Raw genomic sequence first — 15413 nt, forward strand, 5'->3', positions numbered from 1 at the left:
ATACCAATGACCCCTGTCCACATGAACTCTGTGATTCCAAAATCTGACTTCAGCCAGATGTACTTTTATTTATTTATTTTTAAATTTATTTAATTAATTTATTTTTGGCTGCGTTGGGTCTTTGCTGCTGCATGTGGGCTTTCTCTAGTTGTGGCAAGTGGGGGCTACTCTTTGTTACGGAGCACGGGCTCTAGGCACACGGGCTTCAGTAGTTGTGGCACATGGGCTCAGTAGTTGTGGCTCGTGGGCTCTAGAGCACAGGCTCAGTAGTTGTGGTGCACAGGCTTAGTTGCTCCGCGGCATGTGGGATCTTTCCGGACCAGGGCTTGAACCCATGTCCCCTGCACTGGCAGGTGGATTCTTAACTACTGCACCACCAGGGAAGCCCAGCCAGATGTACTTTTAAACGGAACCAGTTTGGCTATATTTTCTCTCAAGACCAGGGGAACTTTGGGCCTTACTCTCCTCACTACATTCTCGGGGATCTGGTCTCCTGGCAGGTACTTGGGGTTTTTAGGGTCCTGGTTGATGATTGCTATCAAATCTCTCCTACCCACCAGCTCCTCCTTAACCCAGAGTTTCACTTTACTATCAAATTTATTGTTTTCTGGATATTCGGGGCAATGATTCCTGCAATGGGGAATTCCTTGCAAAGCAGAAGAAAAGTGGATGGCTGATTCTTACAATGTTAAAGATTGTCCCAGAAAAAAAATAAATAAAAAGGTCATCCCGGAGTTGGCACAGCCAGCTCAGAATTGCCAGATAATTTCCCATCAGATCTGGCCTTCCACAGGAAACAGCTGCATTAAGGGAACATCCTAGGTCCTGCCCAGCTGTTCCGGGGGGTGGGGCAGAGCAGAACTGAAAGCATGTAGCTAAGTACTCATTGTGTAAGCCTTTTAGCCCAGCAAAGGTATCAAAACCAGAGTTGTTCATCCCTTCTGAGCAGGATAGAAAATGGGGATTAGAAGCGCTGCTAGAAATAATCTAATCCAGACATGTCATTTTAGATTTTTTTTTCAATCCATTCAATTTACAAACGAGGAATTTGAGGCTCCAAAAGGGGAAGTGTCTGGTTCAAGATCACACGTTTGCATTATTGGCAGAGGGGAAATAAGAACTCAAGTCTTCTGACTTCTAATTCAGTATTAATTCCTCAACACTGAGCTTTGGAAACACTGAGTGAAACAAAATTAAACTTCGTTCTTTATCGCCAGACATCTGAGCCTTTAATATGCTAATAAAGTCTTCAGACTTTCCCAACAGTACACAGGGCCTCTCACTGTTGTGGCCTCTCCCTTTGCAGAGCACAGGACGCGCAGGCTCAGCAGCCATGGCTCACGGGCCCAGCCGCTCCGCGGCATGTGGGATCTTCCTGGACCAGGGCACGAACCGCGTTCCCTGCATCGGCAGGCGGACTCTCAACCACTGCGCCACCAGGGAAGCCCAGGATTACTGTTTTAATACAGTGTCTATTTACATTCTCCAAAAGAGGATTAGAGGATTCCTCATAACAATTTAGGAAATGCTACCTATGCCATGCCGTTATTGCTAAGTGCTACAGAAAGTAATTATTTACACATAATCCCTACAATTAACATTATGCAGCACTGATGCTGAAACACAGGATAATCAACCCGTGGCAAACATCACCTGTCATTCTAAAGCTCAGCCATGAGCTGTGCATCTGAAAATGCGTAAGTGTGTGTGTTGGGGGAGGGGGAATGTGGGCAAGACCAGGGCTAATGGTCAGCTCTTCACCGAGGTGCAGTCCTTCCAGCATATGGGATTTAGGGCTGGTGAGCCTCCATTCAACATGCATTGGTTGTGCTTCTGAGACATGTCCTAGATCCTTGCTGTCAAGGAGATCACAGTCTAGTAGGGGAGCCAGCACATAAAGGAGAACTGTGATGATGTAATGACAGGGACATGTACAAGGCAAAGTTAAAGGTACTGAGGAGAGAGAGTGAAGTTAGGCCTGGAGATGGGGTTCAGGGGCAGTGGCTAGAAAACTTCCCAGAGGGGTCTTTCCACCGGGTGTTAAAGGCCAAGTAGAATTCACTAGATGGCTGAATGGGGTGAGGAAAAGACTATATACAAAGGCAGAGAGGGGAGAAACAACATGGGTTTGGGGGCAGCTAGGTAACTGAGTATTGCTGGTGAAAGGAGGGGCGTCACAGGGATATCTGGCAGGGAGCTGAGTATGAAGAGCCTTCTGCACTGTGCTGAGGTGTTTGGACTTCATCTGTGCATAACTGAAGGCGTTAGCCCAGTCTCTCTCCATAAATACCGACCATTCTGTGACTATGCAGAGAGTCAGCTACCTCCTCAGGTCAGACTAAGATTCCAAACTGCCTTGTGAACAGATGGCATTGTGAGTGTGGAGCTTCAGAGAGAGACGCTGGCTGGGGCTGAGTTTCACAATATCCTCTTCTACCACGCTCAGTTTTAAAACGGAAACTACCCACAACTTAGAGATGCTGTTCGAGATTGAAGAATTTAGAGTCAAATCTATCCTTATAGCTCTTTTTATGGTTAAGATAACTTAGACTCTGAGAAGTGAGGTGATATAGCCAAAGATATCAGCAGTAGAACCAGGATGAGAACTTGTGTGTCCTGCACCCAAGATCAGGGCTTTTTTTTTTAGCTTGCAGTTAAGTTATCCAAACCAAGAGGAGTTTCTCATCAAGCTTGTGCCCATTCATTTAGTCAACATCATTTATTCACTCTCTTCTGTAAATTTGGTTTTAGAGACTGAGGATTCATGGATGACAAAAACCTGGTACCTGTCCTGGAGGAGCCCAAGTCAAAGGTGAGGATATTAGGCCATGGGAGGCCCTGGTGGCTCTGGGGACTGACAGCATGGTGAGTGAAACAGGATGGTCCTTACGTAGCTAGCTTCAGATGATCATTGTGTGAATATAGGCTCCAGGTTGCCTCTATAGAGAGAAGCCAGAAATCTAGATTTTTGAGTAAAATGTTCTGATTTTTAAAACACGGTAAGGGCCAAACAAGATAGATCTGCAAGTGAGTTTGATCTATGGCTGCCATTTTGTGATTCCTGTTCTAGGCAATTGTTTTATATATATACACACACACATATATATATGCATACACACACACACACACACACACACACATATATATATAAAGGATCTTCCAGTGGGCTTGTTAAAAATACAGAATTCTTGGCTATATTCCAAGGTATTTGGAATCGATAGGCCTGGGTTGGGACCCTTTAATCTCCACTCAACAGAAACACTTCTGATGCAGGTGGTCCACAGACCACACTTTGGGAAACTCTGATCTAGCTGTTGTTTTTCCCACTTAGAAGCTTTCATCTCATCCTCTTAATCTTGGGTCCCAGAGGATTCATGCCGCTGATTTGACTGCACTGCAGTTCAGTTAGGAAACGCTGTTGTGGAGGCCAAGCCTTATACATTCAGTTCATGTCAGTGATGACAAGCATCCCATGCAAGCTCAAAGAAGGAACAGCAAAGACAAACACAGGAAAAGGGCAGAGGTGTATAGATAGTTTGTAGGAGGATGGAGACCAAGAGAAAGCCAGGGTGGGAGGGGAGAGGTCGAAGTTAACTGCTGCATCGCAACAATTCACTGAGGGTGTGGGCTTCAGAGGAGTCACCCACTGTTACACAGTGACTCTAATCTCTGTCCCTAGCTCTTCAATTGCTCATCTGGCTAGATACATGATCTGCTAAGAGATGGTCCAGGAGCCTCCTAGAGGAGAAATGATTCTCTGGGTTGCAGCAACACCCTCCCTCCCAGTAGACTATCTGATTTAAACTTTCACCTAAGAGTAACTGTTTGGGGCCATTTTAATTTAACTTAATTTAATTTATTTATTTTGGCTGCACCGCGCGGCACGCAGGATCTTAGTTCCCCAACCAGAGATCGAACCCGTGCCCCCTGCAGTGGAAGTGTGGAGTTTTAACCACTGGACCGCCAGGGAAGTCCCTGGGGCCATTTCTGGATTCTCAGCAGGGGACAGGCTTCTTCACAGAGCATAAGTTTCAAGGGGAAGAGTATAGGTCATTGGAAAAGCAAAACTACAGGGACAACCTTGACTTGGCCCCTGCTTACCATGCCAGCCCCATCTCCACACCTACACTAGTCCAGCAATCCCCACACTTGTGGATCTCACACTTACTGCTGTTTCTCATCTCCATGCTTTTGCTTGTGCTGCCCCCTCCCAATGCCTGGGATGCAGTCTGTCCCTTTTTAACCCTCCTTCACCAGTTCAGTGCTTACTCTTTCATCATCTAAGACCCTCCTGACTACCAGGCTGGTCGAGTTCCTCTGTCTATGCTCCCGTGATGCCCTTTCCATACAGTTATCACTCCTTTACTACATTTGATTATATAATCCATTTGGAGATCCATCTTTGTCTTTGGACTGGGAGCTCTTGAGTGCAGGGCTACTTCTTATTCATTTCAGTATTTCTAGAGTTTATTCCAGTGCCTGGCAACAAGCAGGGGCTCAACAAACATTTACTGAATAAATGAGGTTTAACCACTTGGGAACTATGCAATCTTAGCAAATCACTTAACCTTCTGGAGTCTAAGATTTTATCTGTACAGTAAGGTAATGATACCTCCCCCCTACAGCTGTTATGAGAATTAAGTGAGATAATGTACATAAAAGCATTTAGCATAGCACCTGGCTAAGAGGAAGTGACCAATAATATTTTTTAAGCTAAAAGAAGATTGAAGAAGTCATCTGTTCCAGCTTCTTGCTTTCATTAAGCCTGTCTCCTCATGCTGCAGGATCTAAATACCATTTTAGTTTAAAGGAAGAAGATGGTAACCACATGCCTCCTTCTAGGGATACACACAAGATTGGGTTTCAAAGAACAACACTCTGAAGGGCAAGTTTTCCAGACTGCACTGTGCCTGGGTCACACCTAAGTAGATGAGCAGGGTTTGCACATGAAACCAAGTCAAATACTCCTTTTACCCAGACTCTCATGAGACAATAAACATTCCAGACTTCCACTACTCTTTAAATCAGGAAGGAAAAATGAAACAGAATCAATGGTCCCAGGCCGACTATGTTCCACAGATAGGATGTTACTTCCAAACTCTAACCCATCAGTCCTTCTTACTTCCCACACTTAAGATAGCATCCATTTGCCTTTGTAATTGGGAGTGGAGGAAGAGTGAGTAGGCATAGTGGAGAGGAAGATAAATTGGCTGGATAAACTGGCTGTTGTTTCACTGTAGTGACTGAAGTAAAATAAAATCAACATATCTTGTTTGTATCACTTTTACACTTAAATTTGCCCTTGAAATAAGGGTGGAGGCTATAGAAGGTCTTAACATATGGACGTATGAGCCTCCCCAAGTCTCATTTAGGACTAGAAGTTTGCCTTTTTTAAGGCAAACAGAAGGAAGCTGCCCAAATCCAGAGTGCAGAGGACCTATCCTCAGGGTGCAAGTCTTTGGACAGCTTGATTCAATGTAATTCAACGCATATTTGCTACCTACTTTGGGCCAGGCACTGTGCTAAGAGCTGGGGAGACAGATACCAATAAGATGTGGCACCTGCCCTACAGGAGCTCCCAGGCTCGGGCCCCCTTCCTAAATGATATCCAGGTCTATCAGTGGATGTGCCGAGTGGGAATGACATATGCCATCTCCCCTCCTGTGCCTACACTCATTCCCATTCAGCTCCAATGCAGTCTCAGAATTGTTCTCAACATAGCACATCTGATTGACCACCTGGCCAGGAGTTGAATCTGTCCCTACAGCTGGTAAAGTATGTGCTTTGGAAACAGGCTACTCTAAATTCAAACCCCAGCTCCAGCACATACTAATTGTGTGGTCTTGGGAAAATTCCTTACTGTTCCTTGAGCTTCAATTTTCTCATCTGTAGAATGGGACAGGCTTCACAACAACACTGTGAGATTGGCACTATTACTGTCCCCATTTTAAAGATGAGAAAACTGAGGCACAGATAGGGTAAATAACTTGCCGAAGATCAAAAATAGAAAGAAGGAGAGCCAGAATTCAAAGCCAGAGGTCTATTTCAGATCCTGTTCTGGTAGCTGCTGGGCTACTCTCCTCTTAGGCTGGGCAAATACTCTCTAGGTGCCAAGAAGCACAGAACTGCCAGACTCGGATGAAATATTCAGTAGAGGGTTTATTAAGGGCAATATTGCATTGGCTGAGACATTAGCTCTGGTTGGAGACAGCTTCTTTTGTCTTCAAATAAAAAAGACTATGATGGAGAGACCTGCTGGATTTGCGAATATAAAGGCTCACGTCATATTTAAACTATGTGCCAGAGTCTGACTCTTGAAAACAATTCACCTGATAACAGAAATATGAGAGTCAGAGATCACTTGACACAGTAGTCCAAGCCCATCTGACTAAAACATGTGCCTCTGGGGAACATTGTTAAAGTCACCACCCATTTCTAAGACGAATCCACGGTGATCAAGGCACAAGTTTAAAAGTAAAAAAGAAAATAAGGCAAAACTTAACTCAGGACTGAGCCATATTAAGTGGGCTGATATTTGTAGAACTCTAGAACAGTGCCTGGCACCTAGTAAACATGAAGTGTTTTGTAAATAAATGAAATACAAACGTGGGCGTGGAGGAAGACCTAGTCAAAAGCACCCATGCTTGGTTGGCAATTGGTCTTTTTTTCACACCCTTCCCCACTGACCTTAGAAAAAATCTTTCACTTCTGAACCTCAGTTTTCTTGCTTGTTAAATGAAATTATAACAATTACAAATTCAACAGACTTGTAAGAACCAAATGAGACCAGTGAGATATAAGGATGAAAATATGTCGTTTGTAAATCATAAAGCACCATACAAATGTCATTATTATTACTATTATTGAAGGACTAGAATGAGGTTCTAAGAGAGTCAAATTTCTGGCGCTGGTGCCCAGGGTTTTCTGCCCTTCTCCCCAGCCCGCTCCCTGGCACAGCCCAACCCCTAGCTGAGGGCCCAGCCAAGTAGGGAGTAAGGGAGAGCTGTGTCCCTGGCACCTGGGGCTGGAACACAGAGTGCCCTCTCTCCTCTTGCAGAGCCAAGGACGTACAGAGTTATTGGGAGTAGCTGCATCTTGTGCTCCAGGCCAGCAACATTCAGGGTTAGATAGACTTTTGTGGACTGCCCTGAGAACCCAGTGACCCAGGGTAACCTCATTCCTGTGGGCACTGGCATTGTGAGTTTTAAATGACTGGCTTTGTAATTACACTTCACAATACATAACCTATTCCAGAAGAGGGGACTGCTTATGCAGAACCAAATCGAACTGCTTGAACTATGGTGTGTCCATCAAAAAAAAGTACAAAGCCATGGCATTACCATAAACTGTGAGAATTACCGCACAGAAAATTCCCTTTTCTTTCTCTCTCGCTCTCTCTCTCTTTTTTTTTTTTTTTTTTTTCCATTTTCTTTTACTGTTCAGGAGAGAACCATAGTTACCTATTGATTTGTCTCTAAGGTTAAATCAAGGGGAAAAAAACCAAAGTGACTCCTCAAGAATATGTGAAAGACAAAAACTCCATGGATGCCGTGTGTAGGATTTAGCTACCACGAAGGGCAAAAAGCAATATAAAGCCACCAAGGAAAGATGCAACTGCAAGGTAATAAGGAGGAAGTCCGATATGGCCCATGAATTTAAGAGGGAAGCAGAAACCCCCAGGTTGATGGCAACTCTGTAAATACAGCTTTTAAGCTACTTTCCAGTACACCATCAATAGCAGAGGTCAATGATTTCTGTCTAGAAATATTTAGACAGGTTTCTTTACCTGAAATAATGTGAGAAGGTAATTAACATCAGATGTTATTTCATTTACACTCCCTGAAACTCCAGCAGGTAAGTATTAATAACCCACTGTTAATAGGTTAAAGAACTGATTCCTAGGGATGGTGTATAGTTTGCCCAAGGTCATACAACTATAAAATGGTAGAGCTCTGGCTAAAGAATTGTCTGCCTTTAGTCAGTGGTCTTTTAATCATGCTATGTTGTCTCCACCGTGTAGCCCTATGATAGAGATCTCACACTACCGAACTTGCCAACGGTAGACAGGAAGAGGATCAGTCTGGAAAGTAAAATTTGGTTCTCATACATATAGTAGGGAGTTAAGTCCACCTTGGAATAATGCCTTTAGCTATCTGACAACTGATGGGTATTTAATCTGGGAGATGCTGTTCTATCTGGTTCACTTATTCATAGAAGAATCATTTGTTTATGCAACATACATTTATTGTACCAAGCATTTTTCTAGGCAGTAGGGATAGAAAGATAAGAAATAGTGCTATGCTCCATAACTTACATGTATGTTATATATATTCTTTTCTGTGTATCAATAATTATGGAAAAAATGAACCTACTTGCCCTGTGGAACTTCCTTTCCAGTGAGGCTGTAGAGGACCAATCGTTAAGTGCACTATAAGTGCTGTACTACAAGCGTGGGGTGCTTTGAGAGGTCAGTGCTTTTGTCAGTGTCAGCAATTATTCCTAAGGCAAATTCACACACATATGCAAATAAGCCATCTTGGGGAATTCATTTTAACTATGTTTGGAATACTTTCAGACTTCAAAATTGTTCTGGCAACAGGTTTAGACAATAAACACCCCTAGGGAATTCCCTGGAGGTCCAATGGTTAGGACTCCACACTTTCACTGCTGAGGGTACGGGTTCAATCCTAGTCTGGGAACTAAGATCCTGCAAGCCTCAAGGCGTGGCCAAAGAAAAAAAAGGACCCCCATACCTGTGCTGTCCTGGCACAAAAAAACCAAATGAGTGGCGTAGGCTAAGTTTGGCTCAAATCCTAAGATGATTCTGATCCCCCCAAAGACATAGTGTATCCCAGCTAAGTCCCCAGATGTGTTCCAAGTGTCACAGAAGATTTTGGGTAGCTAAGGATCACAAATGAGCTTTCTTGTTGTGAGCAGGGCCATCTGTCAGAGGGTTTGAGGCTGAGAATGAACACTTTGCATGGGACCTCTCTTTCCCCAGCCCAATACTTTTATATATGTGAACATGATTTAAATAATTGGGTATAGCCTAAAACAAACACCAGGAATTAATAGATATAAGCACTAGAAGAATCATACACTTGTTCATTCATTAATGTCTTCATTCATTCAATATTTAGCGTCCAACAGGGCCTGTGCTTCAGTGGGGAATATGAGATGAACACACCTCTCAGCTCCCAAGAGCACGCACTCTAGAGGGGCAGGCGAATCGTGAACACGGACACTTTGTGCAGAGCGAGCTAAGAGCCCATAGTGGCTGTTGGAACAGGTGGGCTTCTTTTTCTGAGAGTAGAGCAGGACGTTATGTTAGAATTTGATTTTGGAGAAGGAGGAGGAAGGTACTAAAAGCAGAGAGCAGAGGGACTTCCCTGGTGGCACAGTGGTTAAGAATCTGCCTGCCAAGGCAGGGGACATGGGTTAGACCCCTGGTCCGGGAAGATCCCACACGCCACGGAGCAACTAAGCCCGTGCACCACAACTACTGAAGTCTGCGCGCCTAGAGCCCGTGCTCCGCAGCAAGAGAAGCCACCGCAATGAGAAGCACACGCACCGCAACGAAGAGTGGCACCCGCTCGCGGCAACTAGAGAAAGCCCATGCACAGCAACGAAGACCCAACACAGCCAAAAAAATAAATAAATAAAATAAATAAATTTATTTTTTAAAAAAGAGCAAGAGTAAGTGCAAAGCCATGTAGCTGTGAAAGAAACTGATGCGTTCAGGGATGGCGACAAGTCATGTGTGGTAGGAAAAGCAGAGCACAGGCACAGGAGCCAAGGCTGCAGAGGAGAGCAGGGACAGATCATGAGGGCTCTTACACTGAGGAGCTCGGCACGTGATGGGTAGACAAAGAGGCACAAACCGTAAGAAATGTTTAAGCCCAGGAGTTCCACAGTCACATTTGCATTTTAATAGATCACTGAAGAAGCAGTGAGAACGATTACAAAGGGCAAGAACAAAGGTAGGGGACCACTTAGAAGGCTAAAGCAATGACTTGACACAAGTAATATGAAAGCATTTTCATTCTCAAAAATTTAAATGATACAGAAGCTCTTCCAGGAACAACACATTATCCTACTAATGGATATTTAGGCTGTTACTAATTTTCTTATTATAAACTATGAACATGCTTGTACAGATAGTTGTTCAATAAATTGCTTATGAAAAACACTGTGTCTTTAAAAAGCTAGATAACCATCATCTTGTCATGGCTAAATTGATTTTTCCAGGAGTTAAGGGATGTTTAAGATGGTAAGGTAACTCTTTAAGATTACTTCAGGACTGAGACCAGGATTATGGAGAACAATACTCAGTCCATCAGAATCCAGTTTGATGTAGGGAAGAACTCTCACAGCTCTGATTCTGGTCTGAATGCTTGTGTCTTCCTCAAATTCATATGTTTAAATCCTGACCCCCACTGTGATGATATTAGGAGGCTGGGCCTTTGGGAGGTGATTAGGTCTTGAGGATGGAGCCCTCATGAATGGGATTAGTGTCTTTATAAAAGGGACTGCAGAGCTCTCTTGCCCTTTCCACCATGTGAGGGCACACCAAGAAAGAAGCTGGTGTCTATGAACCAGGAAGAGAGCTCTCACCAGACACTGAATCTTGGACTTCCAGCCTCTAGAACTGTGAGAAATAAATGTTTGTTGTTTAAGCCACCCAGTCTATGGTATTTTTGTTATAGCAGTCCAGACAGACTAAGACAGCTCTCATGGACATGCTTGGGAAGCAAAGGTGAATAGGATGAAAATGTGATTTATTTTTCCTCTGAGGCCTGGACCTAAAGAAGAAGCTGGTGACAAAGGGGAGAAATTGGGCTGAATGGAAGAGACTTTTCAGAGCTCACACATGAAGCTGATGGACCACGCAGCACCCAGGAGGTAGTGTCCCACTGGGTCCTGGAAGGTCATTTGGACATTTGAGGCTTAAAACAAGTACTCTCCACTTTTCCCTCTCTGTGGCAACTCTCTTCCTAGTGGCTTCTTGTTAACACTCGAAACAACTGAAACCCTTCCAAGGTCTGGGTCAGGTTTGTTTGGGGTCACATCTTCCTCAGTTTCTGTACCTAACAGATCGGTGTTAATTCTTTGCTGAAAGCCCTGCAAGGATCAAAATTTCCCAGTATCTTCCCTGTAGACTCATCTCAGGGTCTCCCATACTTTCATAGTCAGGGAGACACCCCATGTCTCCCACCTAAAGCCGAGCTCAGGGTTCTTTGTTGAGATTTTAGAAACAAGGATGAGGACAGGAGGTCAGTTGTGATATTAGAGTTATGGCATCACAGGAGGCTGGAACTCAAGATGGGCAGAGAAGCTTTTGAGCACTGCTCTAGGCTAAACTATCTGAAGCTCTGAGTATGTGCAGATTTAATAATGGTTAGTTCTTTAGTCATATAGTAAAAAATTATTTCACTCGAGAGAACAAAGGATTCCTAAGAAGTGTCTTAAAACTGTAGTGGTGGATCCATTTTTGAATTCTCTTTTCTGCCCTTTTTTTTTTTAAAGATTTTTTTTGTTGTAGACCATCTTCAAAGTCTTTATTGAATTTGTCACAATATTGCTCCTGTTCTATGCCTTGGTTCCTTGACCCTGAGGCTCCCAGCTCCCCAACCAGGCATCCAACCCTCACCCCCCCACACTGGAAGGTGAAGTCCCAACCACTGGACTGCCAGGGACGTCCCTTTCCTCACTTCTTAAGCTACACACAAGTGATGTGAAAGCACGACACAGGCATAAGTTGGGGAGATGTGGCTGGAACCTCTTTGACCTGGGACCAAGCAACACTTAAGTATGAAATTTTCCTCGTCATGGATACTTGAAACAAATGCCTTCCTTCTTGGTCCTCATTGCTAAAGAATTATGGCTATAGGGACTATAATTACCATCTGGCCCAGATCTCCTGCCAGATCTTCCTTACAGCCAGTCTGTGCCAACTATAACAACCTTTTGTAAGAAGGAGTTTCCACAAACGCTGAGGAAAACTGTTTCAAATGACTAACAGCCCACACTTAAAGAAAATTTCATTTCCTCCAATTTGCAGAAGGGAAAAGTCACAGGAAAGCACATGACATGGTCAAAGTAGATTCAGCCAAAGAGGTTTTTACCTACCTGCAGCTCTGTTATTAAGTTTGGGTCGTGGATGGGTCCCTCTAAGGCCCTCCCTTGTCTTATCCCATTTTCTCTCTACTGTTGGAGAAGAGAAGAGCCCAGTCCTCTTGACTGTGTTTCAGGTGTGTGTTCTCATGTCTCCAAATAGATTGGGAGATTTGGGATAGCAGAGACCACACTGTTTCAGCTCAGCCACTAACTTGTTGGATAATTTTTTTTTTTTTGCGGTACGCGGGCCTCTCACTGTTGTGGCCTCTCCCGTTGCGGAGCACAGGCTCCGGATGCGCAGGCTCAGCGGCCATGGCCCACGGGCCCAGCCACTCCGCGGCATGTGGGATCCTCCCGGACCAGGGCACGAACCCGTGTCCCCTGCATCGGCAGGCAGACTCTCAACCACTGCGCCACCAGGGAAGCCCTTTTTTTCTTTTTTAATTTGGGTAATTCTTTAAGATTAAGGCTGCTAGAACATAGGATAGAGAAATGCTGTAGCCACAGGATTTCAGCCAAATCTCTTTTATAACAGCCTTTCAAATTAGGTGGAGAAATATAAGCTGGGTGAGAATGGAGGGACTCCACCACACCAAACGGTTCTGATTGATTGGATACATGTGAATCCAGAGGGAAGACTCTACCAGGCTCTGTCCTGGTCAAAATTTTGCCCATGACTTGAATGAGTACAGGTGACAACCTGATGAATCTGCAAAGGACATGAAGCCAAACTGGTGGCCTATGGGTCGAATCTGGTCACAAACACTTTTTGTTTTGATTCCTACATATTAAACAATTTTTTGAAATAGTGGTGAACATGTAAAACTTGAGGGGCTTTCACATTAAAGCTCATATTTCTGGCTTCTCTTAGAAAATCAGAAGATTTTGCTTCACTGGGCCTTTCTGGCAACAGTCTGTTGGAATGAAGTAGTGCTCCTCTCCTTAGGTGGGGCACACACTCCCCACTTACTACAGTCTCCACCTGGCCTACTGAATTCATTTATCTGACCCTGTTCAGCATCTGTGTCTGTGACTCTTGTTAACTAAAAAGGCCAAAAAAAAAAAAAAAAAAAATCTGTTACTCTCTACCCTGCAGAGAATCATCACAGAATTTGCCCTCAATAGCAAGATACATACAATTCCAAGTGTGATATTTTCTTTGCCTTTTGTTCAACTAGCAAAACCTATATCATGTTTGGCTCTTTGGATCTTGATTAAAAGCTGAGCACGAGGGCTTCCCTGGTGGTGCAGTGGTTGAGAGTCTGCCTGCCGATGCAGGGGACATGGATTCGTGCCCCGGTCCGGGAAGATCCCACATGCCGCAGAGCGACTGGGCCCGTGAGCCATGGCCGCTAAGCCTGCGTGTCCGGAGCCTGCGTACCGCAAAAAAAAAAAAAAAAAAAAGCTGAGCATGAAATAACATGGTGCAGTGAGAAAGGATCATAGAAGCCTGAAGAGCTCAGGCTTAGGGAGGGCTGGAGACAGATTAGAGAACTAGCTGATCTTGGCCTCTGGAAGCCTGACCAGGCACTCCAAATAATTAGCAGCGTGGCCTACCAACACTACTGATTTCACAAAGGGTAACTTAAATTGCCGAGAACAACAAGGAAATTGTTGCCACAAGCTCTGCAGGATTGAAAGCACATTGAATCAGACATCTTGCATGGCTGAGGACACTGTCTCTCTGCTATGCTTCTTTGAGATGAATTGATACTATTGGACTGCGGTCTGTGTGAAATGCCTTCAACCTGTTCTGTTCTGAGAACAGATGAGAACTTGGTTTAAGATCTGATCAGTTAAATTCTAAAACATTTGGAATGGTTCAGAAAAGCTAAAATAGGTTTTGTTGCCGGTGAAAGTGTCATCAACAACTATAATTGCCATAAAAAGTACGGCTTATGACAAAGCCAGAGTTGTTTTGAAAGATGGAAAGAAGGAGCAGAATGTCCCTTGATGCTGTTGAGCAACTTTTCACAGGGTTGTATGGTTGCCCAATACCACTTGAAAATCTATAGCGATGGTAGGAGGAAAGGAAAGGGACAATTAGGAGAGAATTCTCATGCCTTTTTTCTGGCCAAATGAGAGTCAGAAAATAGAGAAATGCAAACAGGTAGTAAAGATCCATCACTTACCTCTCTCACAGTCATCTGGGGAAGAAGACTTCCTTGCTGGAATTTTTGTATCTTATGGCTTGCAAGACCTGGCAGTGGAGCCAGGTGTCATTTTTCTACTTAAAATCCAGCAATGAATGGGAACAGAAGCCTTCCTAAGAACCTAATTCAGGGCAAGGGTGTACTTAGGTCCAAGTAGAAGATAGGTCTAGGAAGAATGTTATTCTATATTAAACAATCTAAATCTCATCATGTAATTAATTCTTTTGCTTGGAATCATTCAATGGCTCCTCTTGTGTTTTAGAAAAAGTCCAGATTTCTCCTTGGCCTGGCATCTGATCCTTCACTACCTCCCTAGACTCATCTTCTGTTATATTCCTTTTGATACCTGGCCATCCTGGCCTTTAAGTTCCTCTTATATCTCTTCCCTCTCATCTTTGAACATGTTCTTCTCTCTACCCGGCATATTGCTTCACTCTGTCTTCAATTCATCCTTCCAGTTATAAGCTTACATATCACTTTTCTCAAGAAAGCCTTCTCTGGGACTTCCCTGGTGGCACAGTGGTTAAGAATCCTCCTGCCAATACAGGGGACACGGGTTCGAGCCCTGGTCTGGGAAGATCCCACAGGCTGCGGAGCAACTAATCCCATGTGCCACAACTACTGAAGCCCACGCACCTAGAGCCCATGCTCTGCAACAAGAGAAGCCACCGCAATGAGAAGCCCGCGCACTGCAACAAAGAGTAGCCCCCGATCGCCGCAGGTAGAGAAAGCCTGCACGCAGCAACGAAGACCCAACACAGCCAAAAATTAAATAAATAAATAAATATATTAAAAAAAAAAAAAAGAAGCCGTTCTCTGATTGCTACATTAGGTTAAAAAAAAACCCACCCACCCACCAATCTATTTCTCCTCAGACTCCATACTATTGATACATCTATCTTTTTTTGTTGTTGTTGTTGTTAAGTAAGTGAGTTGTTTTTTTTTTTAAATTTATTTTTTGGCTGCTTTGGGTCTTCATTGCTGCACACGGGCTTTCTCTAGTTACGGTGAGCGGGGGCTACTCTTTGTTGCGGTGCGTGGGCTTCTCATTGCAGTGGCGTCTTTTGTTGCGGAGCACGGGCTCTAGGCGCACAGGCTTCAGTAGTTGTGGCACACGGGCTCAGTAGTTGTGGCTCACAGGCT

This window comes from Pseudorca crassidens, chromosome 5, assembly GCF_039906515.1.
Source record: "Pseudorca crassidens isolate mPseCra1 chromosome 5, mPseCra1.hap1, whole genome shotgun sequence".
NCBI classification, from domain to species: Eukaryota; Metazoa; Chordata; class Mammalia; order Artiodactyla; family Delphinidae; genus Pseudorca; species Pseudorca crassidens.